The sequence below is a fragment of the Lonchura striata genome, chromosome 10, assembly GCF_050655825.1.
Source record: "Lonchura striata isolate lonStrDom1 chromosome 10, ASM5065582v1, whole genome shotgun sequence".
Taxonomy (NCBI): Eukaryota; Metazoa; Chordata; class Aves; order Passeriformes; family Estrildidae; genus Lonchura; species Lonchura striata.
In genome coordinates, this window is record NC_140712.1 from 13,898,321 (window position 1) to 13,924,266 (window position 25,946).

A 25,946-nucleotide genomic window follows, 5' to 3' on the forward strand; every position below is an offset into this window, starting at 1 on the left:
CCTATTGTGAAGTAGTAAAAAAAGTACAGGAAGTGATGAGGAGGTTCACATATTTAGATGGATACCTTGACCCCTTACCTGTAAGAGTCAAGAAAAAAAAAGTTGCATAAAATCTATTTTATTGAAAGCAGAATGACAATCTGAGCTCAGTTGACATGAATTCTGTGATTTATAAACTGAATTATTCCTTTAGTGCTGAAGGAGCACCTGGCCCTGCATCCTTATTTCACCTCCCACTACCCTCCACCCACTTGCCAAGGCAGACAATGCATAGCTCACACCTCCATGTAACTGGAGATACAGAAAATGCCAGGAATACCCTTAGTGAATTTCTGAAACTACTTTGTATCTGCTGCTTGCTAATCTGTGTATCCTTGTCTTATGATTGCAGAACAAATAATCAAGTGCACTATTTGGTATTGTGATAGTGCTTTGAATTTAAGTATTTTAAAAAATAATAAGTAGTGCTATGAAGTGCTCCTGTGGTTCACTCCATGTTTTGTTTTGCCCTCCCATTAAAATCACCTTTGCTGATTATTTGGCATTAATTTTCTTCTCATCTGCAGTGCTCCCTCTGCTTTTGTGCTGCTGTTCTCATTGTTTGTCCTGTTCACTGTGGTGCTCCTCTGTGGGGCTGCCCCAGGTGGTCAGAGCTGCTGTGTCCTGGCAGTGTGAGTGTCCAGATGGGCAGCGAGCTCCTTGGGAGGGCTGGGATGAACTGTGTGATGTCACAGGCAGATCTGGGCACCTTTTGATCCAAGGTTACCTGATGTCCAGGCTCAGGGCATTGGAAAGCAGAGTAAAGATTTACGTAATATGTGCAAGCACTCTCAAAATAATGATAATTCTAGGGGAGATGAGCTTTCTCAGAGAGTTCCTTTTTCCATTCAGCTTCTCAGTCCTGCCTGGTTGAACTCCAGCCACTCATATGGTATGAATATGTCTGGCCAGGAGTAGTTGCACACAGCTGGAAATTGGTTCATTTTTTCTCACCTACTTTCTAAAAGTTTCATGCTGATAAAGAATAACCTAGGGAGAATCCTGGGCCAGGTGAGGGCTTTGAGGGTCAAGAAACAGATGCCTTGGAAGAACCCTCATTAAATACAAACAGAGCAAAAATTTTCAGTGAATCAAATAGAAAGCCCATAGAAACATCAGGGACAAATTAATGGTGCAACGTCTACAATAACTGCCTCTCTACACATGTGACACACAGTTCACAGCACAACAGCCAGCATCCTGTTCAATGAACCCAGTGTTCAGTAAGAAGCCTTAGAATAGCCCTGGTCTTAGCTTTCCACATTAAGAATTTTGTTTGGAGTGGGCAGCTGAATCCATACGCATATTTATGCCCTTTTTTTAGCTTTGTATCAACACTGCAGACAAGATGGAGACTGACCATGCCACTTGAAGGAAGTTTGCAGAGTGACTCACTGTTTTATTTCTAATTTGGTAGTGTATCATTTTCCCTCCACCTGTACTAGGGTGCCATTGTAGGCAGCTGAAATGATTGCTTGAATAAGCAGGATAATGTCAGATTTCCCAGGCTAATTCACTGAAATCTGCAGCGCAGTCTTGATTCTGGAGCATGAATCATGCAACAGAAAATATAATATCTTTTAACAAAATTATTTTTCTAAGAACTAAGAAATTATTTTTCTAAAGGATCCAGAAGAGCATTACCCAATTACCCGACCAAAGGCCTTCTGTGGTTACATCTCATGGTCTCACCACCATGTAAGCAAAAAGCTGAGCCAGTAAGTGTGGTTTTCAAAAGCTGTGTGATTTTTAGAGCGCATTGTTCCTTTCCTGTGGTTTCATTCTAGGTGAGTGCACATGAGCAATTACAATTCTTTCAGTAGATAATTGGCTTTAATGGTATTCTTAGTTGTAATTATGAAGCAGCACTTTGACTGCTCGTACAATGGCTGTAGGTGCAGTAGTGTCAAGAATCCCCTAATCTGGCTGTAAAGAAATTCTTTCAAGATAAGCTTTAATGCTCACCATGCCTGTACATCATTTTCCCATCTTCTACCATGTGAAAGAAAATCAAAACTATGTGTTCATCATAAACAAATGTAGTTCTCCTGTTGGTTTACAGTATACAGTACTGTGAATTTTACTAATTTACTACATTTCAAATGCCTGGTTTGGTAGGTGTGAATCACAGAAAGTACTGACAGCTCGTTAGAACTGGGCCTATAAACAATGCTTTGGGTTTACCAGACCTTTGCAGGAGAAGATACAAATAATACAAAGTGAAAACACTTATTTTTTGTCTTACCCTGAATAATGCTCAAACTAATATCCCTTCTTATTATTTCCAGTTGTTTTACACAAAGGCTGTTATATTTAAGTCCAGAATATGTGTAGCATATGTTAAACTATTTATAGATTTACAATTACCTCATCAGACAGAATCAGGCAGATGGTAAACATTACTACCAGGCATAAGTACATTTAGAATCAGACATTTAAATAAATTCAGATCTGTCTCAAGCTTATTTAAAGGGTTTTATCTCTTAAGCCATTAGAGGTGTCTGGTTTTGCTGAGTATATTTGTATCACATTCAGATATCGGCCTGTATGACAAACAGCCTATAGATAGCCATACCAATCAGATTATATTAATTCTTGTTATTTGAACCTGGCATGGCCAATTGAAATAGTAAGCCAAATTAATTTGAAAATAAAGAGAATAAAATGTTTAGATAGAAAATGATAATGGCTGACTTCTTTTATGGTGTTGAAAGAATGTACATGCTTTAGGGAACATCAATTGGTGTCTCTCTAAAGCTGAAAGATGGCATATAGAGATTTAAAAACTGACAAAGATACGTGCCAGAAGGCCAAATTATAATCTTTCAACTTCAAAACCCCAGGCTATACTTGTTTTTCACATAAATCTTGCAGAAGAACAAAAATAAGAGCTCAAACTAGATCTGAGTGAACATTTTAGTTGAATGTGATTAAAGTTCCCCCAGATTGTGTAAAAACGTTTGCTTTCTTCAAGGTTGATATTTTTAAAAATATATGTACAGTTAAATTTTGTTGACGAATTAAACCAGGAGAAGTCAGGAAAGTATATTTTGTCATTTGAATTGAGCTACCTGGCTTTGGGCATTCTTTTTTTATCTGTCGGGACTCTGTGTTTCTTCAGAACTCCTGATCTGATGCACTGTAATGCAGATCTGTTAATCTGCTTTTCCTTTGGATGGCAGGGAAAGAATGAAATGATCCAAATTCTACCCTTTATTACTACAGTGCTAATCCAGAACACTGCAGTGAAAGTCAAAGCAGTTCCTTCAGAACAGCTGCATTGTAGCTGAAAACAGAATTTGGCCTGAGGTTTCTTCAAGACACAGTCTGGGCCAGGGGCCCAAAAATACAATACAAACCAGAGGAAATACAAAATGATGTATCCAGAAATCAGCTCTCTTAAGGTAGATAGCATCCCCCCAGATGCTGGCTGCAGGAAGGGGATGTTGGCTTCCACATCAGCACTGGGGTAACATCCTCATGTCTGAGACAGCAGCAGTGAAGTCCCAGGCAGTGGGAAATGGCTGCTGCCCTGGGGCTCACCACAGGCTGCAGGGAGGGAGCCCCTCCAGCAGGGACAAGCTCGCAGAGCTTCTCCAAGGTGCCTGTTCCAGCCCTGGCCACACCAGTGAGCTGCTGACAGCTAGGGGCATTTTCCTAAAGCATCAACTGGATTAATCTACAAAGTGCCCTGAGCACTGCCCCGGGCACCAGTGACAGGGCAGGGCTGTGGGAGCCGGCACAGAGCCCACAGTTCTCCTCCAGTGCTGGGAAAAAGGTGAGCACAACCTTCACCTCCGTGGAAGAGTTCATGCAGTTAATTCTGTCTGTGCTATCTCACACAGCCCTCTTCATCAGCCTTAGGTAAGTATTTCTTACTGGTAGCTGATCTGTAAAATGAATATCCACTAGGACATGCCCACAGGCTGGAGCTATACCTCACTGATCAGTCAAATCATCCAGCCTTTTGAGACACCCTCTGGATTTTTTCAGTTCTCAACTTCACTGTTAAATTCAGGATGCACTCCACTCTCTACTTGGAGGGTAATTGTACATGCCTGTCTTCAAGTATTTTCTGAGGCTGTAGGTACTCTTTGAAAGGTCTCATCAGTATCCCAGAATTATAAGGCTCAGAGTAGTTTTGCACACCTAGAAGAAAAGAAGCAGTGATGCATTTGCAAGCATTTCTAAGATGATTATGGTAATTTGCCATGCCATCTACCACATAACTGCTAGGGTGTTGGATTTTTTTTTTCCAATTTGCCCTGTAACTGTGTTCCTGAACCTAAGCTTTTTCTGTAACTCTAAACCTTCAGCTTTTGCAATGTAAAAAATCTCTGAAACACTAAATTTATCTGAATGTGTAAGGGGATAGTGAGCATTGTTGTGATAGCACAGGGGTTCAGAAGGGTGATGAGGAAGACAAGCATGAGTGGGGACACTGCTCTGTGACTGCAGCCTCTGCACCTTGCTGTGGATACCTGCAGAACATTGTCATTATCACTGAGAGCCACAGAACAGCTCACACTGGAGGGGACCTGGAGAGATCATCTGGTTCAACCTTTTGTGGCAAAGGGAACCTAAATAAGATTTTCTGGCACCCTGTCCAATCACATCTTTAAATTCTCCAGTGACAGGAACTCTACCAGTCCTGGGGAGGTTGCTTCCATGAAAGATTGCTCTCACTGTAAAAAAAATGTATTTCTTACATCAAGATTAAATAGCTTTGTATTATATATTGATAGAGACTGCACAGGACACACAGCCATCCTAGACAGGCTGTGGACATTCAACAGCAGATACATATTACCACCCCTGCTCCTGCATATTATGAGATAACTCACAAGATACCTTTATTTGGTCCATGAGTGTGTTAAATCCTAGACAGAACTGAGCTTGAATACAAATAATCTTCATACTGCAGCAAGTGATAACTAGGAATTATTTGTTCAGCACTCTTATCTGTCAAACTCTACTGTTAAAAATACAAAGTAGAGCTAGTGTGGGGCTCACTAATGTGTTTAAATGTTATACTTGATTTCATTAAATATACTTGCAGGTCTGTCTTTGGATATATAAAAGTGTGTGGAGCCTTTAGACCTTTTTATTCCATATAGCATTAACATGCTAACCCTAATCTCTCCTGCCAAAAACGAAGAATAAACATTCTTTTGGAGAAATTGTCTTCTTGTGGCTTGGATGATGTACAGTTCACTGTGTACAAAAGACCTGTAGATGTGGCACTTGGGGACATGGTTTAGTGGTGGATTTTGCAATGCTAGGTTAACAGTTGGACACTGTGATCTTAAAGGTCTTTTCCAAATTGAATAATTCCATTATTCCTTAACTCTTATTGTAGGTGTCTCAATCCTCATTTCTTGTTGTTTGAAATTCATTCTGGTCCTGTGTTGCTGTACTTTAAAACTTTATCTTCAGCTTCCATTGCCTTTCTAATAACTGAAATCATATCAGGAGGGGGGAAAAAAGTGAAAAAATAATGAAACTTGCAGATAAAAGAAGCTTACCTCTAAAATCTCCCTAATAGCAGAGATAAATCATGTTGAAATAGAAAGCTTAGTGTAGTCTTGCTAATTTTAAACAAATTAACACTTCATGTAGTCAAACCCTCAGCATTTGGGTTTGTGGTCACACTGCAATGTGATCAATAGTATCACTGTACTGATATGCAGAAAACATAATTTAGAGAGTCATGTTTTTCATGGTCAATTTATTTCTGATAAGAATTCTGCTTTTTCTTTGCTGGTAAGGAAGATCTTGCTAAATAACCAAACCATCGTTTCTTCCTTCATGTAAATATAATACAAACTTTAGAAAAAGCTGGTCAGTATTATTCAGTCTTGCTTTAGTAAGTTGTCAAAATAATTGCTAAATGTAAGTTAATAATTTTGGTCCTTGATGTGTTTAGCCTGTTTCTCATTAGTTGCTCTAATTTGTTTTTATGTAGTTAAGAGCAGGCTGCTTTGATCTGAGATTGCTCTATTTCATTCAGTATCTTTAACTTCTAATGAGTGTAATTTCAGTGATAAAAATGGTTCCTAGCAGAAGTGTTGTTTCAAAGTCTTTATGAGGAATTAAGGAATTTGCTGTTTGTGAAGAGAGCAATTGTAGGGTCGTTTTGAATCTGGAAGAGAAAGGGTGGAAGTTACTGAGTTATCAGCAAACCAGCAAGGGCCCTTTTATCTGAGTTTTTGAATAAGAACTCTGAAGAGAAAGGAAACTTTATGCTTATAGATTCAGAACTTTTCTGAGGAATACAGAAAAACTATGTATGGAGAAATTGAAGGAAACATTTGTGTTTTATCAAATAATTATGAATACTTCAAGTAGTGCAGCCTCTGGATTGCATTCAATACAATATAGGTTTGAAATGTCCAAAACCAATAACTGTTTTCAAAGGAGTTCAGCTCATTTCTAGGTCCTTAAGTGAGTGGAAAGTTTGGAAATCTGGCCAGTGGTGTCACACTGAGAACTTCAAGTGGCTAAATGCTTTGGAAGTCTGTCCTTAATCTTGTGCCAAATGGGAGGTGAGCTCTTTTGATAATTTGGCCCAGAGTTTTGTAGTTAAAAGATTGGTTGCAAATCCATTTGGAAAAGTGGCCTTTAATGAATTTCCTAAATTTAATTCCCATCTTTTTTCTGTTACCAAATGCAGTGGTAGGAACAGGAAGACTTCTCTAATGCTAAGATTCATAACTAGGTCTGTCGAAAAAAGTTCTGGGATTTCTTTCAGGTTTTTTTACATGATATAGAGTGGAAATGAACCATTCTAGTGAGGGTAACAGTAAGAAGCTGTGGATTCTTTTTCACAGTGTACATTACTTTCTGAAATTCAAGGAAAACTACTTTTTGGTCTTTTTTTTTTTTTTTTCCACAATTATAAAGGCTCCATGCAGAGCATAAAACATAAATCAGGAGAAAAGTTTGCATATTTTGTATGTCAGCTGCAGACATGTGCAAGAACAATTTACAGAAATTCTAGGACATGAAGCCAGAAAATATACCTTTTGTCTCCAGCAAAAGTGTTTGATTTTAAATTAAAATTGGTGAGAAGAGATGAAAGAACAAAAGAGCTGTGAGCAATCTCTTTGCACTCTGTCTGCCACAGAATCTAGGGAAAGTCCCTGGGGATACAAAAAGATATGAAATGTCTTCTGCACTATGCACAGTTGCTGCTGAAATTCTTGGTGCTATCTTTTTGCCAAAAAGGTCTCATATGATCAAAGTGACTTATTTGCTCTGTTCACCAGAAGTAAGGTTGCTTGACACTGGCAGGAGAAGGCTGGCGCTGTGCCACAGAGGAGCCTCACAGATGAGTTACATTCTACCTCTGTGATACAACAGGGATGTCTCAGCTGTGTGCTGACAAATGGAACATGGCATACACATCAGTCTGGGGTGAAAAAAGCCTGTTGCCATTTTGTTTTCAGATGTAATAACTCATTGTGCTGGTACAAACCAAATGTCCTCAGTGATAAGCCAACCTGCCCTAGTTTTCAAGGCTGGATGGTAACTTCAAGACTAACAGCAGGCCAATCTCCTGAATATATTCCTGTTTATCTAGATATCACTGATGATACTAGAGTCATCAAGAAAGGGAACTATTCAGCCTGCCATAAGGAAAAGTATGTGACAGGAACATACCTTGCAAGAGAGAGATTTCACAGCTGGGAAAAGCTGAGCACTGTTCCCAGGGCTCCTTGCAGAGGCCTGGAGATGGCAAGGCTGCTGCTCCATGTCCCAGCAAGCTGCACATGCAGCAATAAATTGTGCCCCAGGATGGCTGATTCTGTTAATTGGGATTGGCAGGCACAATGGGGCTATGATCACAGTGACATTAAAATGATGCATACTGACTGGGCTGAAAAAACACCCACATCAGGACATGCCCCTAGTGACATTCCTCATTTTTAAGGATATCTGAGAGGACACCACTAAATGTTTCCTGTGTTTCCTTCATGATTACTAAATAAGCTAATTAGAAATGTTAGATGTATGCTGTTTTATTGCTAGAGATTTAACAGCACCTGCAAATAATTGTGTGAATAGAGGCATGTGTTGGCCTGCCATATGTGTACAGTAAACAGAACCTTTGCAGAAATATGCAATCACCAAATTCTAAATTGATAATGAATTAATGGCTATATTTAAAATGGTCAAGGAAAACATAGATTGTTTTTGGGACCCATGGAAGAGGTCTCCACATGAGAGGTTTCCAGTGCATTTTTTAGTTAAAACTCAAGCTAGCGGGTGACACCACAAGCAGATGTATCTGTAGAATTTCTGAAAGTGTGGAAATTACAGTGCCAAGGTCATGACTGCGTGGTGGTTCAGGAGAGGGGAAGTTGGAAATCTCTGAAGCTAGCCCTTGCCTGTGGAAACACTGTCACATAGGGCCCACTCTGAGGCTCAAGCAAAATGCAGTTTGACATTTGAAAAATGCACATTCCACTGAACAGAAATCCAAACTCTCTACTAATGCCTCTTGCTCAAAAGAATACAATTCACACAGATAAAACCGGTAACATCACAGATCATTTATTTGGACTGTAAGGTAAAAACAGGTGATATATCTTGATATTTAGGTAAGTATCATCCAGCTAGTTAGCTGTGGGTCCACATTGTGTTATAGGCTTCCTCCACAGGAAAAATGTAATTTATTAATAGATCAGTGCCATTTCATTATTGTTTCATGACAAGTGCAAAAATTTGCAAGTTCTCCAGTGGTGGCAGGTTCTGCCACAGCCCCTCACTGCATGGTCACGCAGTGACTTACTACAGAACACTTGTGCTTACTCTTACTCCACTCTTTATAAAAATGTCATCACCTTCTGGAACTTTCAGTTGTCCCTAAAATTAGTCTTTGATGCCTATGGCAGCAGTCAGGGCTTCACAAAGAAGCCACCACTGCACATCTGACTGCTCACAGCACACGATGAGTTGGACACAAGATGGGCTCCAATGGCAGCTGGTACTTGCAGGTCACCACAGCCCTTTGGACCCAGCTCCGTTCTCACAGCCAAGATCCAAGTGTCATTCTGGGCATGAAGAACCCAAAGATGGGTCAGGATTACAAGGCTGAGGGTGTGGAGTGGCTGTGGTTTCAGAGGCCCTCTGTCAGCCAAGCTGTGGAATCTGGGATCCTTCAACAGGTCCTCAGCTGAGCCCCAGCACATACAGTTCTTGCAGTTCACACTCAGAATATTCTGAGTGGGAAGGGATCCACAGGGATCATCAAGTCCAACTCTTCAGTGAATGGCCCATGCAGGTATCAACCCCCCTGCCTTGGCATCATTAACACTCAGTCCAACAAGCTGAGCTAATTCCAGGGTCCCACATGGCCAGAAGAAAGGGAATCTGGGCTTCTGTAACACTACATTAATGTGCTAATGTTCATTGAAGGATTGCAGTTGCACCACAGAATAAATTAGACTACAATTGAACTCATCTCATGCCTAATTTCAAGCACATGAGCAATGCAAGTGAAGATATCAGTGCTTTGCAGAATGGGAGGCTTGAAAAAGTTGGGATTTTTGGGAAAGTTTCTGCTGGTTTTTTCTGTAAAGTTAGCTAGATTCGCTGAGGCAAGAACAATGGAGCAAGTGTAACTTATCCCAAGTAAGGGCAGCAGTGTATAGCGCACAATCACAGTGTGATCTTTAAACACCAGAGCAATTAAGTCAGGCCTAAAAATCAAGATGTTCCCATCTCTCCCCCTTCCAAAGTAGATAATTCAAAAGAAGGCAAATGGTTTTGCTTCTGCCTTTCTCCAGTCTATGGCCAAGCATAGAAAATTTTAGCATGAAAGGACTTTTGAAGGTCTTTTAGAATGTGTGAAGTGACAAGGTAGACTGAAAGTGTTGCCTCAGCTGTAACTTTCAAGTCTTTATTAAGTTACATCTTGAATTTCTTTTTAATTTCTGTTAACTGTAAAGTGTCAACGTTGAAGTTTTAAATTATAAATAAAATGTTTGGTTTGACATATTTAATACGATCTCATATCAACAGCCTGTCTGAATTGTTAATAGTTACCATAGCAACTTCACAATTTTTTTCTCAGCTATTATTTTCAGCCTTTGGTCACATCATTTTGAGTTTGGTTTCTGTGATAGCATAGCTTAGTTGCAAATTTATTCATACCATTCTTTTTTTTTAAAGGGCTACCCATTTCCTGCAGAACTGTCAAAGTTTCTAGCAGTTGAAAGAAAACTTGCTGTTGCTTTTACAGAACTACACAGGCAGTGGCTAAAATAATGGTTTGGGACTAAGGAAGAAGTGAGCTGATAAACTGGCTGGTGGTTAACTCTTGATAACCTTGAAAATGTTCCAAGTTTCAACTGTGGGATTATCAGGTTTAGCCTTTCATGTCTGTAGATTCCAATTTTCCATCTATAAATACTTAAAGAAACATAAATCCTTGTATTTATAACTGCTTCCCCCTATCCCTGCTCACTGCTTTGTATATTAAACAGAATATTTCAGAGAAAGTATCCATTTCATGTGGTCCTTATTTCAATCACCCCTCTGGGTTCCTCTATATGTTTCCATCAATCCAAGCTCCAGCTATCCAAGATACATTTTTCTTTTCTCTCCTTGACATTTCAAGGCAGTTGAGATAATTTTTGAAATTCAGGAGTAATTGTTACAGTTCAACAGAGGAGATTTTTCAGTAGTAAAAAAACATATTTGAAATGGTTTTGCTAAGTTCCATTTGTCTCAAAGTATTTGCTTCATGGCATTTAAGAAACATCCAATTAGTAGGCCTGTAAGGGATGTGTCATAGTCAAGATTTCTTTTTCTGAGCATTGGGGTATTTTTTCAAGGGTTGGGGTTGGGTTTTTGTTTAGATTTTTTTTTTTTTAATGTAGTAGGTGAAGGCAGTGGTTCTTTTGGTATTTATTTTTGGTGGAATATTATTGGCAATTATGCTGCATTGATTGAATAAGGAAAGGTTTAATTATTAACCTGTGAGATTCACAAATTTGTCTTTGGAGACATGCCAACTATGAATGGATGTCTGTAACTAAAAGTGAATATGTGAAGCAAATAAATGGCACAGTCAGTGAGCTTTACTTGCTGTTTCACCTCAGATGATCCTTTGGCTCTGTTCCACTCCTTGGGGTGACAGCACACTTCATCCCTTTTGTCCTGATATTTTTCAAATCTCACACACCCCCAAATGTTTTAGTACTTACATCTAACTAAGACATTCTACATGCATACTCCTTTTGGCATGTCCCACTTGTTCCCTTAGTATTAATTTTACTTTAATGTCTTTGATTTTGTCTCCTTGTCTCTGTGCCTGTTGTTTTCCAATAATGACTAACATCCATTCACCACTCACCTACCCCACCCACTTTTCCAAATATTTTTTTGCTTATAGACAAAATTATTACAATTGGATATATAAAATCTTCAACTCAGCCACATGGATAATTTTATTCTAATGATCCCAGGTTCTTTAAGTCTTTGACCTAGCAGTGTTTAACTATTTTTATGTTGTATTGTATGGAGTCCACAAATAGCTAGAAATACATAATATTTTCTTTGTATTTTTTCTCTACATATTTATCTACACAGTGGTGCCTTTGTGAGTCTTAAAACAGGATTAAATCTCCTAATAAGCAGCAATTGCCTGCACCTTGTGTCTTCCCTAAGACACAGAAATAGTAAATAAATATACATATACATATACATATACATATACATATACATATACATATACATATACATATACATATACATATACTTATACATATACATATACATGCTTTCAATACACCTTCTCTGCTATATACAATGGCAAGCATTTACATTGTTTTTTAAATGCTCCTAGAAGCATGTGAAGGCAACTCAAATGTTGGGCATTGAGTGCTGTACCTGTTAGCACATGTTGCAGTAAACTTTGATTGGTTAGCTGGATTTTACTGGCATCCCACTGACATAGCAGATAAAATTAAAAGCAGAATGGGCCCCACTTCACCCAGATTATCAGGACTGAAAGAACAGTCAGGTGCTGCTTCTTAGAAGGGTTGGGTGCTGGAGGGGGAAAGCCCAGAATGACCTTGAACTGCATTGCTTGTTGCTTGCTGATTCTGTTCCTTCCCTGGCACAAATCCATCATTGCAGTCCTCCAGAGGGTGCTGCTATGAAAACAGGCAGAAAAGAACCAAGTGTGAGGTAGAGAAAAGGCAAAGACAGACAAAGGGAAACCTTTGTCAAAACAAATAGTAAAAATGTGATGGGTGCTATGGGTACTACTGGAACTGCTCTACAATTTCAGTTTAAGTCCTGCCACAAACATGATTTTCTACTGCTCTTCCAAAAGTGTTGGAAAAAAAAAAAAAAAAAAAAAAAAAAAAAAAAAAAAACCTAGTCTTTAAATAGCTAAATGTTACATCTGCAAATCATCTGTGGAAATAATCTGTCTGTATTTTAAAATGGAGAAGTATTACCCATGTCTGTTTCAAGAGCTCAGGCTTTAAACTGTTTTACTCTGCAGCTGTATTCTCCTAGTCCCCCAGAAGAGCCAAGTGTGAAATGAGACAAATGAACAGAGTTAGGTTTGCATGTATTCTGCAAAGTGCTGCTTTGAGTACAGACATGGAAGGGTATCTGAGTATTTTAACAGATCTGATCTTTTTCCTGAATATCTTCACTCTTACAGCTGCTTTCCCTTCAAAATCCTCACATAAGAAATACTTTCCATGTCTGTTGAAATCTGTTTCTTTCTGCACCCTCACAAGCCCTTTAAGGGCTTTGTTGGTTAAAAGACTATGCAGTAATTACTTTTGTTGCTACAATACTGTGATAGGTGAGACGAGGTGTAGCTCCCATACAGATTCACCACAGAAAGTTACTGTTCATATTCGAGGACATTTTCAAGATTGTTTTCCAAGTGTAAAATCTCACAGAGCTCTATGTATCAAGTCTTTTAATTTTGTGTCTTAAAATAGCTTTGACCAGAAAAAATAATTGACATAGATCAGCTGGCCTGAGCCACGCAGGAGAGAACTATCAACAGCCTGTTCTCCCCTGCCCCTTGTTAAATTAAAAGCACAGGGCAGGGTAGCAAGAGCAGCCACAGAAATGGCTGAGCAAAGACAGAGTGCTGGGGAGCCGCCGGCTAGTTCCCTCTGCTCTCCTGGCCCAGGAGGGGTGAGACAGCCCTGGCCTGCTGCCCTTTCCCAAGAGCTGTGCCACATGTACTGCTGCTCTGCACAGTGTCACAGGCCAGACGTGACATTCTGCACACGAGGCCACCACAAAGTGCCTGGGAACCTAAAGGCAGTGGGATGGTTTGTGGGCCTGGGTGGGAGGGATGAGGGCAGCCTGCGGGCTGGCTCCTGTTCCGATCTGCCTGCATTGCAGTCATTTCTTTGAGCGATAAAGGGAAGTTCACATGTTGCAATTCCAACTCATCCATAAATACTCTCAGGCCAGTGCCAGTCAGCATCCATGCTTCCCAAAGGTGAATTTGCACGCAGGAGTCATTTGAGCACTAACACATTGCTGACATTGCTGGTGCTGTGCTGCCTTTGGGCTTCTCTCCCTTCTCCCGGGGGACAAACGCAGTGCACAGCTCTGCTGGCTCTCGGGGTGAAGCTGTGTGTGCAGGGGTGCACGTCCCACCTGCAGGCTGCATGGTGGCACAGCCTGGCACAGCTCCTGGCTGTGCTCAGGACAGCTCCCATAGAACTGTAAAGTTTCCAGTGTGCAGGTGGGGCTGGCAGTTCCCCCTGTGCATCACTCTATTTTGATCTGAAATTGATTAGTGGGATTTAAAAAAAAAAAAGAAGAGGTGTAGGAAATTGATTTGCAAATTAAGGTAAATCAACCTGGCTTGCTACACTATCCATCATTTTTTGTGAATAAAGTGGACATATATTGATTTACATTGTATCTTCTGAAAGCTCTTCACCACTGTGACTGTATAGTCAGTGTCCTGTTCCTGACATAAGTTCTTCTTCAGACTTTTCATATCTTCTTGTGTTGTTGATTGCCTTCTGTCATATCCCTTCATGTTACATCAATTCCTGGCCAGTGTGGCTGAAGGTCAACAAAATAACATTACATAGTGGTAAAACCAGGAGGCAAATAGGCCTGTCTTTGGATGAAATATTGTACCTTCTATCAGCTCAGATAGCGCACAGTCAATCCCAGTTTAAGGCAGATAGTTAGGATTCTGTTATCTGCTAAAAGTGGGTAATTTTCTCTAACCTTGAACCATCCATGGGGACTGAATACCTGTCCTTTCTATCTCTAATTGGTGCACTGCAGATGTGGCCAGTAGTTTTGTACATTTTTCCCCCCACCACGACAAATAAAGGAAAAATAGTTATTGCGTAGCAATCATCATTGCATCTCCTCAGCTCCCCAGGAAGGGACTGAGCACGTGTGCAGTGCAGCCCAGGCACCATGAAGAAACCTTGGTGTAAGGGAGAGAGACTCTGTCCCTTTCTGCCAGCAAAAGGACAGGAAATTGGACAAAATGGTTATCATAAATGCATGCTGACAATGGGAAACAGTTTGCAATGATGCTTCCACCATTAGGCCTCATTCAAGAGCAGTCTATAACACAAAAGTCATTTTGGATGATTGCTTACTTATTTTTCTGCTCTGTGTACCTTAGCCAGAATTTTTAATATGTATGTGGTGTGTTCTTTGGATTTGGGTTGCTTTTGCTTAGTTTGAGGTGGGTTTTTTGGGGAGAAAACAGAGTTTTGCTATTTTTCTACTGAGGATGATCATTGTGGGTCCCTTCCAACTCAGCACATTCTGTGATTTTGTAAAATAATGCAAACAAGCCTAATAGACTTGTTGAAGGTACACATAGGACCCTATAGTTAAGAGCCCCCAGCCCAACAACATTGAACACCACACCTTCAGGAGTCAGATTATTTTCAAACTTAGTAAAATATAATTTCTTTTCCCCTCAGCCAAAACAGACTTCACAGAAACCTCCCACTCCACATGCAGTCCCTCAGCCTTTGTAGGAACCACCTGATCTCTTCCCACCTGGGCATGATAATTGAAGAGAGCTGGCTGGCCCCAAGCCCTGTGGCTCTTTATGAGGGAGACCACCCTCAATACTCATACTTTTTTTCAAAACAACTTAATTTTTTTGGAAAAGGAAGAAACTCTTAAATTAAAGATGGCAAACACTGTAAAAATACTAAGTTCCAAAAACATGGCTGTATTTTTAGGAGCTGTAAGATATTCACAGATGGTTTTTTTGGAAAGTAGACGTGCACAGCACCTGTGCACATTCATGTAGGTGCAGGCACAACTGCTTGATGGTACTGGTGAAATTCCTGTGAGGAGACATCAGGTGAAAGCCACAGGAGTTGTACAATCCTCCTGGTGTTTCAGACATCTAAATGCAGACATACTCACCTCTTTCCATTTTGTACTGCTCTAATAACAATGTCATGAAAGGTTTCAGAGAGATGGAGTCCAAATTAAGAAAATTTGATGGCCTCTCCCCCTCCCTTTCTGACTCTCCTTAGCACTGTCTTTCATGGCACCAAAATGAATTGGGAATGCTGGTTTTAACTACTAATGGCACAATATCACCTTCCTTTTTCTAACCTAGTGATTTCCCATTTCAACCTTGGCACTCTCCTTCTTTTATGGAAATTCATCCCTATGAAGGAAAAAGGCACCAAACTATTCTACAAGTTATATACAGAAATTATAGAAACAATTGTAATTAAAAAGCTCTCAGAGGGGTTGTGATCCTGGTAATACTCTGTTAAAACACCCAGGAATCCAAGAAAAGGACAAGTTTAACAAGGCCACTTGTTAAGTCTAAGAAAAAGAAAAGGCAAGTAAAAGAGAGCATCCAAAAGTCAGTTGAAATCACTTCCAAAGTTCAAAGAAGACAGGAGGTCAGTAGTCAAAAAAATGACATTTTGGCTGTAAAAAGTCTTTATTGCACCTTGCTCCTGTATCACATGAGGAATGATAAAGGTTCCTTTCAATAGGAATGTCAGGTTTGCTTTTCTCTCTCCTTTTTTCACCTTGCTTTAAGTGTATCTCTGCTGATTCTTCCATGGAGGAGCCTTGAGTTGTCCCTGATTATTAAGAGATATAACTTTGCCTCTCATCATTTCTTTTCTGGACTGTGACTCCAGAAAACCTTGAGGGTATGTGTGAAGATGAAAGGATTTATCCCATCCTTGCTCCCCTTTCCCGTCAGGCCTTAGGAAGGTGTTGGAGAGCACACTGCATCCCTGTGTCTGCAACAGCAGCATTTCCTAACAACAAACCAGAGACAGAGATCCCCAGGTAACCCACACTGGAATATCTTGGTTCTTTTTACTGACAAAGTCAACAACAGCCACTTGTTCATTTTCTTCTTTTTCTTTCCTAAAATAAATTAAATGTAAAAGATACGTTAGCACGGCCTTAAAGCTGATATTTAGATATGTTTTCCAGTGTTATGATTCCCACAGCAATTGTAATTCAACTTCACTGCACATTCTACTGCAAGGCATAAAAATTAACATCACACTGTACACAGCAGAATATATTACTACAGCACTCAGAAATACTGTAGCAATTTGAGAACAGCATTAGGTTCTGTCCTCCAATGGAATGAGTGTGTAACTTTCAGCATTAATATAGAAGTTACTTGGTTTTGGCTTGTGCTTACAGTCCACAGTCCCAGGTTAGGAGGATTTTGTACTTACATGTAACTTGCAGCACATGATTTTGGATTTTTTTTTTTTTTTTTGTTTCTTAGGGATTACTCAAGTGCTTAAAATCACATGCCAGCTTAAATACCAACCTTCTGAGACCAAGATCATTTCTACTCAGGGGTTATTTGAGCAGCTGTTTACATCTTTTGGATCTCTTGCTTTTCAAGCAAAAAATTTCCCATCCTTGGTGACTCTTTTTTAGTTACATTTAAAAATTGATTATAATAAAGTTTCAGGAGAAAATAGTTTGTTTTTGAGAATGAGATGAAGCATAAAGGACACTTTCCCCATTATAAAAATTGCACTGTTAATGAACAGCACAAAAGACACAGCAGTTGATTTAGGAAGCTTAAATTTGGCAGGTGTGTGGGGGAAGAGGTGCCTTCAACTGTTCTAGTAAAAGTTTATTTTGTTTTGCTGAGTACTTGGAAACCATTGCTCAGCCTTCTCTCTCTGCTGATGTTCCCAAAGCAAATGGGCTCTGTGGCCAATGAAAAACAGGTCCATTAATGGCTTAGGGAAAGTATGATAAATTTATCTACTGGAAGAAGTAGAGATGCATGTCATTGCACCCACTTTTACTGCTTCTTCAGCTCTTCCTCTCTTAATCTACTGTAGAATCAGCCCTTATGCTAAGTATGATTTTATACGGCCATACCTGGCATGTTTCTCTCCCTAAAGGGCATAAAATATTGGCAAGTCAAAGTTTCTTGAGATTTGAGCCACTACTGTACTGCTCTAGGAGACAGAACTTGAAAGTTCTGTTTTACTCTGTATCAACTGTGTGGTAACTCAGAAGCACAACTCTAGTTGTAGGCAGTTTGTAGACCATTACTGATTTTGTATTTGACACACAGAATATGGAAGGCCGGGTTTTTAGAGCAGAGCTTATTATTGCAGCATGTGGAGACAGCTGGTGCTCTGCTGAGAGGACTGCTGGTTTCTGCATCTTTTATTAGCACAGAATACATACCATAGCCAGAAACACCTCTGCCTGGGCTAACTTCATTTATTTTTCTGGCCTCTTCCTCCTTGAAGCGTATGAATGTCGTGGGGAATGTGCAGAAATGGCAGCGAGGACAGCTGTGTGTGTGAGGAGCGCGTGGTTTCTGGTCCTGCTGCCTGTCCCAGCAGTGCTGCTGGTGATGGAGGAGTCGGGGCACAGCCTCCCTGACCCGCTGGGGCTTCTCCTGAGCCCCACACATGGATCAGCCTCCTGGGGCAGCACAGGCACCTCAGAGCCTGCTGGGACAGGGACTCTGAGCACACCCCCGAGAAACCACCTCCAGACCAAACCAAGAAGGAGCACAAGATTCCACAGAAAATCTTATTACAGTAGATCCAGGACCCTGGAAGCACAAAGTGTGGGAATTGTTTAATCTTCGTACAAGATGATGTGAACCCTTTCCCATTTGGAATAGTGGCTTCCTCTGTCATAATCATCTGCAAGAAATAATTCAACTATTTCTTCATGCATTGTTAGAAATTAGAGAATTTAATAATAAAATAGTGAAGTGAAAAAAAAACCCAGTTTTCCATGACATTTCTCTGAAAAAATGAGGAGGAAAAGGCAAAGAATTTCAGCAGTATTTTAGTCTCCCAGTGAACCTACAGATTGCAAAGTTCATGAACAGATGAACGAATAGTGCTTTTCCACAGTGGAATACAATGTTTTTGGAATTACAATAGCACATGAATTTAATATCTCTAAGAATAACACATTTTCATTACTGTTTGGATGTAGAGAATCAGAATTTTTCAGAAAAGGCTGAGAATGTGACAGTAAAGAAAGAACAGGCTCATAAGGAGGTTTGTAGAGCTACAGGCAGTTTCCTCTGGAGACTCCTCAGAGCTTGCTCCTGACAATAGTAAATATGATATGATTAAATAGATGCCAGTTTGAACCCTGTTGAGGCTAATAAAGGTAAATAATTATTGTGATTTGGGTTTTCCAGGCTTATCTGCAGCAGGCAACCCCCAGCCTCCTGTGCCAAACATCTGTTTCAAGAGCCAGGTGCTCGGAGACCTCCGAGTGCTCATTGCTGGGGAAGAGCCGAGCGTGGAAGGAAAAGCTTCCCAAGGAAGCTCTCACTGAGGCATCCACATTGCAAAGACAGGAAGGATCTGGGTTTCATTCAGCTTTCCAAGGGACAAAATCAGAATGGATAATCACAGTCAGGCAAAATATTTGTGGGTCAGAATAGTTTACATCTTAAAACTTACTTTTTCTAATTCTTCTGCTATCTCTCATGTCTGCCTTGACTGAAAGAAAAATCACTGCATTCCAGATTTGGTAAGAAATCCAGTTCTGGAGGTGTTTGTGCAAGGAATTGCCAAATCATCTAAGAAAAAAATTGTGACATTTATAGTTTTGTCATGATTTTTTTTCATATTTCCGATGTTCAGATTATTGTTTCCATTATTGTTCCCCTCTCCAAACTAGTATCAGGAAATAACAAAGTCACGTGGAGTTAAATTTGCATCCCTACAGTGTCTCAAGGAAAGCTGATGAGCCAGTCTTCCATGTGTTTTGGTGCTGTTACAAGTCAGGTACTCACAGGCATCTACTCTTAATATACTTCTGTAGGTTAGGCATTAAATTCGACTTGTACCTCTGTGTTGTGGATTTGAGTCGTTTACTTAGAAGCATTTTTGACGTCATTTCCAGTTTGAAGGGATTCCATCTGAAAGATTTCTTCTAGCAGCATTTATATTGTAAGTCAGTGTTTATTCTGTGGTGCTCTAAAATGCATTGGTATATACAGATTTTTCACATTTGTATTTCTTATTACTGTTGAAAGTGAAGTAAGTGGGGCAGACTCAGAATCATTAGATTTAGGGAGTTTTCAGTATTCAGAAAAAACAGCTGAATTCTTCAGCAGATTATTATAATAATAAATACAGTTTTATGGAACATCTGTGCCCAAAGGCTTCTTCAAAAGCACATTTAAAATGTTAGCATATTGCAATCTCTTCTGCTTCTCATCACATCGCTTTGAATTGGGAAAGAGCTGTCCACAAAATACTCCTGCAAAAATGTCACGACAGTTAGTTTACTGGAAAAAAATAATAAGGTAAGATACTAATAGATTAAATATATATGATTACAGAAGAGTCTTGGTTTCCATATAAACAACACACTATCAATGTAAACTGCCCAAATAATATTGCTAATGCAGGCTCAAGGTTGTGATGTTGTCCTGTGAGAGCAGGACATCTGGCTGGAGAGCAAGTAGGACAAGAGAACTGATCTTTCCCTTCTGTTTGGCATTTGTGAGGCTGCATCTGGAACATCACAGCTGGTTTGGGTGCCTGAGGACAGCCAGAGTCCCGTGGGGAGCCAGGACAGGACAGTCAGGGGCTGGAGCACACAATGAATGGGGGAGCTTGGTTTGTTTGACCTGGAGAAGGCTGAGCAGGGCATGTAATCAGTGTTGCACTGCCTAAAGAAAGGGCTACAGAGCAGATGGAGCCAGAAACCACCCAAAGTGCACAGTGAAAAGACAAGAAGCTGTAAACACAAGTTGCAGCAAGAGAAGTTTTAGTTTGGCATAAGGAAATAATTGTCACTGTGAGAGCAGGGAGCAGGCTGCCCAGAGAGGCTGTAGGATCTCTTGTTTGGAGGTTTTTAAAACACAGCTGGGCAAATCCTTGAGAAACACGATACAACTTTGAAGTTAGACTTGCTCTAAATAAGAGTTTGGACTTGATTATGATCTTCGGCAGTCCCTTCTAACCTCATTTTTTCTTTTCTGTGGTTCAGTTCAGCTAAGGTACAAAGGACCCCCATAGCTGTATACCTATAGATGTAAACTACAAAGAGGCTCCAAACTCAGTCAGGAATTTGTTCCAGTGCTTAATACCCACTTAAGTTGCCACAGCACTATTGTTGGAGATGCCTATATCCTAAGTGATCTCATACGTACTTTGTTACATTTAAGACAAGTTTATACAGTTTCTGTCAGGAAAAAATTGAGATAAATATTCTATGATAGTGCCTGTACATTGCCAGCATTTCTAATTGAGTGGGTGGTGTTAGCTTTAATCAAAATAGGATTTGTGGAGCCTTTGGGATAAAAGGGGTAATTAAGGCTTGATGGGCCTCATAGATTGACTTACAGATTCCAACTCATCTTACCAGTATATCTTGTCATCCTACAGAAATAAAGATGTAGGGCTCTCATTCTGATCTGGCAGCATTTGACACTGGCCTTGCAATAGGGTAAATAGCTGCAGTGGCAGGGGGTTATGAGTTAGACTCCTAGAATTTTTTGGTGTTATATAGAGCCATTAAATAAATTAGCTCAAGAGATTTGAATTCACTGAAACATCCTTTATGTTAGAATATAGGAACTATTGCTTCAAATTTTTTAGTGTTCACTTAGCTACTTTATCCAGTAAATCCCTAATAAAGTAATCACAATGTGGTATGTACAAGGAGATAAAACACTGCCATCATAAACACAACAAAGAACCAAGATGTCTGAAACTATTACTCTAAAACTATTATTCAGTGGAAGGCAGGAGGGGAGTGGGGATTTGTGTTGTTGTGGGTTTTAAAAAAAAAAAGCACATGTGGCAGCCTTTTATGAAGCAATATTTTACCTTCCACTGCAGGACACAATGTTTTCAAACATCCAGATGAAAGCAAACAGGGCCTGAGGATCTGCTGCCTCACTTACGAAATCAGTTATAGACATGTAGATAAGCTCTTTCTTGCAAAGAAAGGCACGCCTGCTGCCTCATTAAATATAGCTGGGATAAGCTCTGCATTCACTGACTAATGCACAGCAGAATGCCAAACGGAGCCTAATCACAGTCGTTCCAATTTATAGAAGAGATGAGCCAGCGACTTGAGGTTGCCCTCATCAAAGTGTGCTGATATTGTTGTTAAGTCATATTTACTCATCTCTGACATTAAATTATAATCTGAACAATGTTTTTTTTCTCTGTTTTTTGTGAAGGGAATCAGATACGGTTTGAACATCCTTACCAGTTTTAATTGTGCTTCCTTGCTGAAAATTGAGCCCATGAACCTCTGATTATAAACCAAAAGCGGTGGCTCTGGGAACTAGGAAAGGTTTCTGCTTTAACTGCACAGTTATTCACTATGTTTAGCTAACACAAGGCATGTGTATGTGTGCACACCATGTACCTACATTCAAGGGTATGAATGAAAGGGAAATGTCTATAAGCAAAGTGCTGGTAAGGACCAGAAATGTGACACCCATCTCTGACTTTTTTTTTTTTTTTTTGTCCTGGTGTGGTATTACCAGTCACCCAAATTTGTCAGTTCATAGATGGTCCCACAGATACTGAGAGCACAGAATACCTCCTGATGGGTCATGAGAGGCTGTCAGTTTTCCTGCAGGAAAACTTGATTAATCTCTTTTTACATGGCACATTATGTTTGCATTAGCATGAGCTGTTAAGCAGGCTATGTTGTTACTGCCCTCTTGAGCTATTACTCAACCATATATTTAGTGCATTTTACATGCAAACTTTTACAACTTGAGCTTTACCTTTCGTTTAAAAGGTCATGAGTTCATTTCCCAGTGAGAATGACTTTTCAACCCACTTACCTGAAATACAGTGTTGCCATTTTTAGCAGCACTGCAATGTTCATTCCACCCTAGAGAAAATCATCTTGGAAAAGCACTTAGAAGTAAAACAAAGAGCAGACCTTACCATATTCAGCTTTGTAGGAGCTTACCTGGTATCTGTGTAAATGGTCCCTATAGCCACAGCTATTGAGAGCACCGAATATCTCCTAATGGGTCACGACAGGCTGTCAGGCTTCCAGTAGGATGCTAATTGATTACCCAGCCTTCAGACTCACAATATGTTCATCCAAAGCCCAGCATTCTACCTTTTTGCGTGGAACACTTTTCAGTCACACCGTGCTGGGTTTTATGGCTTCAGAGCCAGAAAACAGACCAAGGTGCATTTCAAGGTTTTTAAAAAGTATATATTATTTGAACCTAAATTATGTGTTTTTGCAGTCAGCTGCTGTGAAACTAATTATAAGGAGTCTATATGCGTTCAGTTCTGCTTCTTTAAACATGCAAATAGCTCTCTTGTCATTATTATGGTTCAGTGAATAGGAACAGAGGCAAGGAGGGAGTTTATCTATTGATTTTTGCAGGGCAGGAACTTCACTACAGAGCTCTCACTTTTCTGACTTGGGTGGAAATTGTGTAAGACCATCATAGTAATTATTCTCTTCTCTGCTATTTCAGCAATGTTTAAACCTGGGCTTCAGGTTCACTAATTGCAAAATGGGGATGGTGATCTGTGCCTTGTGCTGAAGAGGGTTTAGGACCAATGGGTGATTTTTGCATACGTTCCAGTGGTTACTGGAACGTATGCAAAAAGGTGAGCAGGATCTTAATTACTCAGTGTGAAATACCAGATAGTTGTATTCTCTGACTGCTAATTCTTAGTAGTGTGGTACTAAGGCTATCTCTCACCATATGCAATCAAAAGAAGCTGCAAATTACAGTCATCATAGTAGTCACAATTAACTGAAATCAATTTACATGTTTTTCTGAGAATTTCTTCTTGGGATTTTTGTTTTCAGCAGACCCGGCTTTATCATTAATTTCACAAACCTGGCATGGACCAAAGTGCACACAGAATTATTACTGGTCTCTAAATAGGGAAGCAGCCATTGGGAACTAAAACCTATCCCTGACTGAATCCTGTGCGATGGGTCTGCTTCCTCAGCTGACCCCTTGCATTTTTCAAGTGTTGGATTCTCCAGTGTGAATTTGCTCAGATGAGAATTACTGGCCCAGTAATACCCATTAATGGAAGTGAATTGAGAACCTTCAGTCATGCTAGAGAGAGAACTGGCATACCAAAATGTCCTTGTTTGTCTGCCTGGAAAAAGTATTTCATAAAAAAGACATATATTTTAAAATATGTCTTGTAAACTATATGCTTGTAGTGTTGACTGTCACTTTTCTTGTAGTACAAAAAGATGTAGCTCTTGTTTCTCCATCAGGGGGTAAAGAGCCTTTCCTGCCCTTTTGTGCAGGGAGGCAGAGAGCAGTGAGCCCTCCCTGGTTCCCTGGGACCAGGACTGGCTGCTGGAGCACAGGGAAGCTGTCTGGAGAGTCTGCCTGCAGGCCCAGGGCAGAGCAGCCCATGCTAGAAATTAGAGCTTTGTAACTGCCTGAGTACCAAAGTGCATGAGCACAGGACAAGTGTTGATTTGAAACAGAGCAGAAATGTTAAATTACACACACCCTTAAGGACTGAGAATTCTGAGGGACCATTTTTTCCTGTACATCAGGCTAAAGGAAAGTGGAAGCTTTGTGATAAATATACAATAAAGAACAATGATTAAACCTGAATAATAAGGTCATGTGGCCATTCTTTGAATCCATATAACTGAATGTTCTCATCTTAGTCTTTTGCATCTGTTTATGTCAGCTCTGAGCTATTGCCTGAAGAAAGCCTGATGTGACATGACACCTGTTCTTGTCACCTGTTAATGCACTCTGAAAGGGACCCTGATTTTTTAATGTGTTAAACTTAGACATTATTAATTGCAAAGCTTTACTGGTGTATTATTTTGCTGCTAGTTGCAGCTGTAACAAAAGCATCCAAGATTTTATGGCTAGTACAGTTCAGCTTTAAATTTATATATCCTATAAATGCCATAATATTGTTATTTTAATCTGTAAATCAGGTTTGTTGTGGACTACATATTAAAAATGGCTCTTGTGTCCAATATAACTCCTAGCAGCCCGAACTTTGGTGGATAAGTGTTGATTTTAAAAGGACTCTTATGCCCTGAGCTCATCATGCTCCTGACTGACACAGAGAAGCCATATTATGGAAGATCAAGAGGGAAAAATAATTCTGTTAGTGAAATATTTACTCTTGGCAGGCATTGAAAGTTTGCTGGATTTTCAGTTCTATCATTCCCCAGAACCGAGACATCAGTCTTCTTTTTTAAAGCTGGAACAAGTGAGAGTGAGGAACCAGCCCAGGCAGTTCTGTGCTATTTGATGAAACTCCTCCACAAGGAGCTGTGAGCCTGGGGGTATGCCACAAGCACTGCCCGTGCTGGCCAGTTGCAGCCCAGCTCCACTCTGAAAGGTCAAAGCAGAGCTCTAAGCCCAGAGAAATTAGCTTTATTCTGAGGCTGGCACTGCTATCTCAGCATTGTGCTAACATTGGTGTGAATCCTCAAGAGCAGAGCTGGCCTGAGTGCAGCCAGCCTTCAGCGTGGAGAGTGCTAGGCTGAGCAGAGTTGTGTTCCACAGCAAGATGGAAAAAACAGCCTTGGTAATTTCATATGAACCTGGGTCAAAAAGTGCAGAGCAGGAGCCACACAACACAGGGACCTCCTGTGGCAGAATTCATAGGCAGAGTGTGAAAATTCACCCTCTACTTGCAGGAGCAAGGCCCAGGTGAAGACATGAGGATACCAAAAGCTGGGAAGGATCCAGGGAACAGAGGTTAGCTCAGATATTGCAAGCTGCCTTTAAGCCTTGGCTCCCACAGTGGGTGAATATGTTGGCCATCTGCTGGGAGATGGCACCCCACAAAGTGTGACACTGGAGACCTGAGAGAGAGGAGGCTGCAGGAAAGACAGGAAAGGGGCAGGTGCAGTGAGGATCTGTGTTTGCTGCTATTTCATTTGGCTTGCCTGTCCTGGAGAGTGAGACATCCAGGAGCTGCTGGATAAGATGTCATCTTATCTAACAAAAGCAATGGGAAACATCACAGCCAATGATGCCTGCACCAAGGGGTCAGTACTGCTGGAGCAGAGAAATCAGATCTAGGTGAATATATCAACAGTTGTTAAGTGTCTTTTAGTTGTTCCCATGAGTATTCAAAGATTCTCCTGAATTAATTTTGCATAGTAAGAGAAGGTTACTTAGAGAAACAGGCTGGTTCCTGGTGAGTTGGAGTGAATTAAAAGAAATATTGCTGCTTACAGGTATGAGCTTGATCATGTGCTTTCAAAACTTTCAGGGAGTCAAGAATTTTGGAAAACTTTAGCCTGTCTTTTCATGTTATTGATGCTGTCCCTTTTCCAGTCTCTTTACTAAAAACCAATCCCATCCAGTCAGACAAGGAGCTTTACATTTTTGAGGTTTTTCAAAGGAAAAGAAAAAATTACTTTCCAGCCAATATTTTTTTGGATAAGATTTATGGAAATGGAAATGC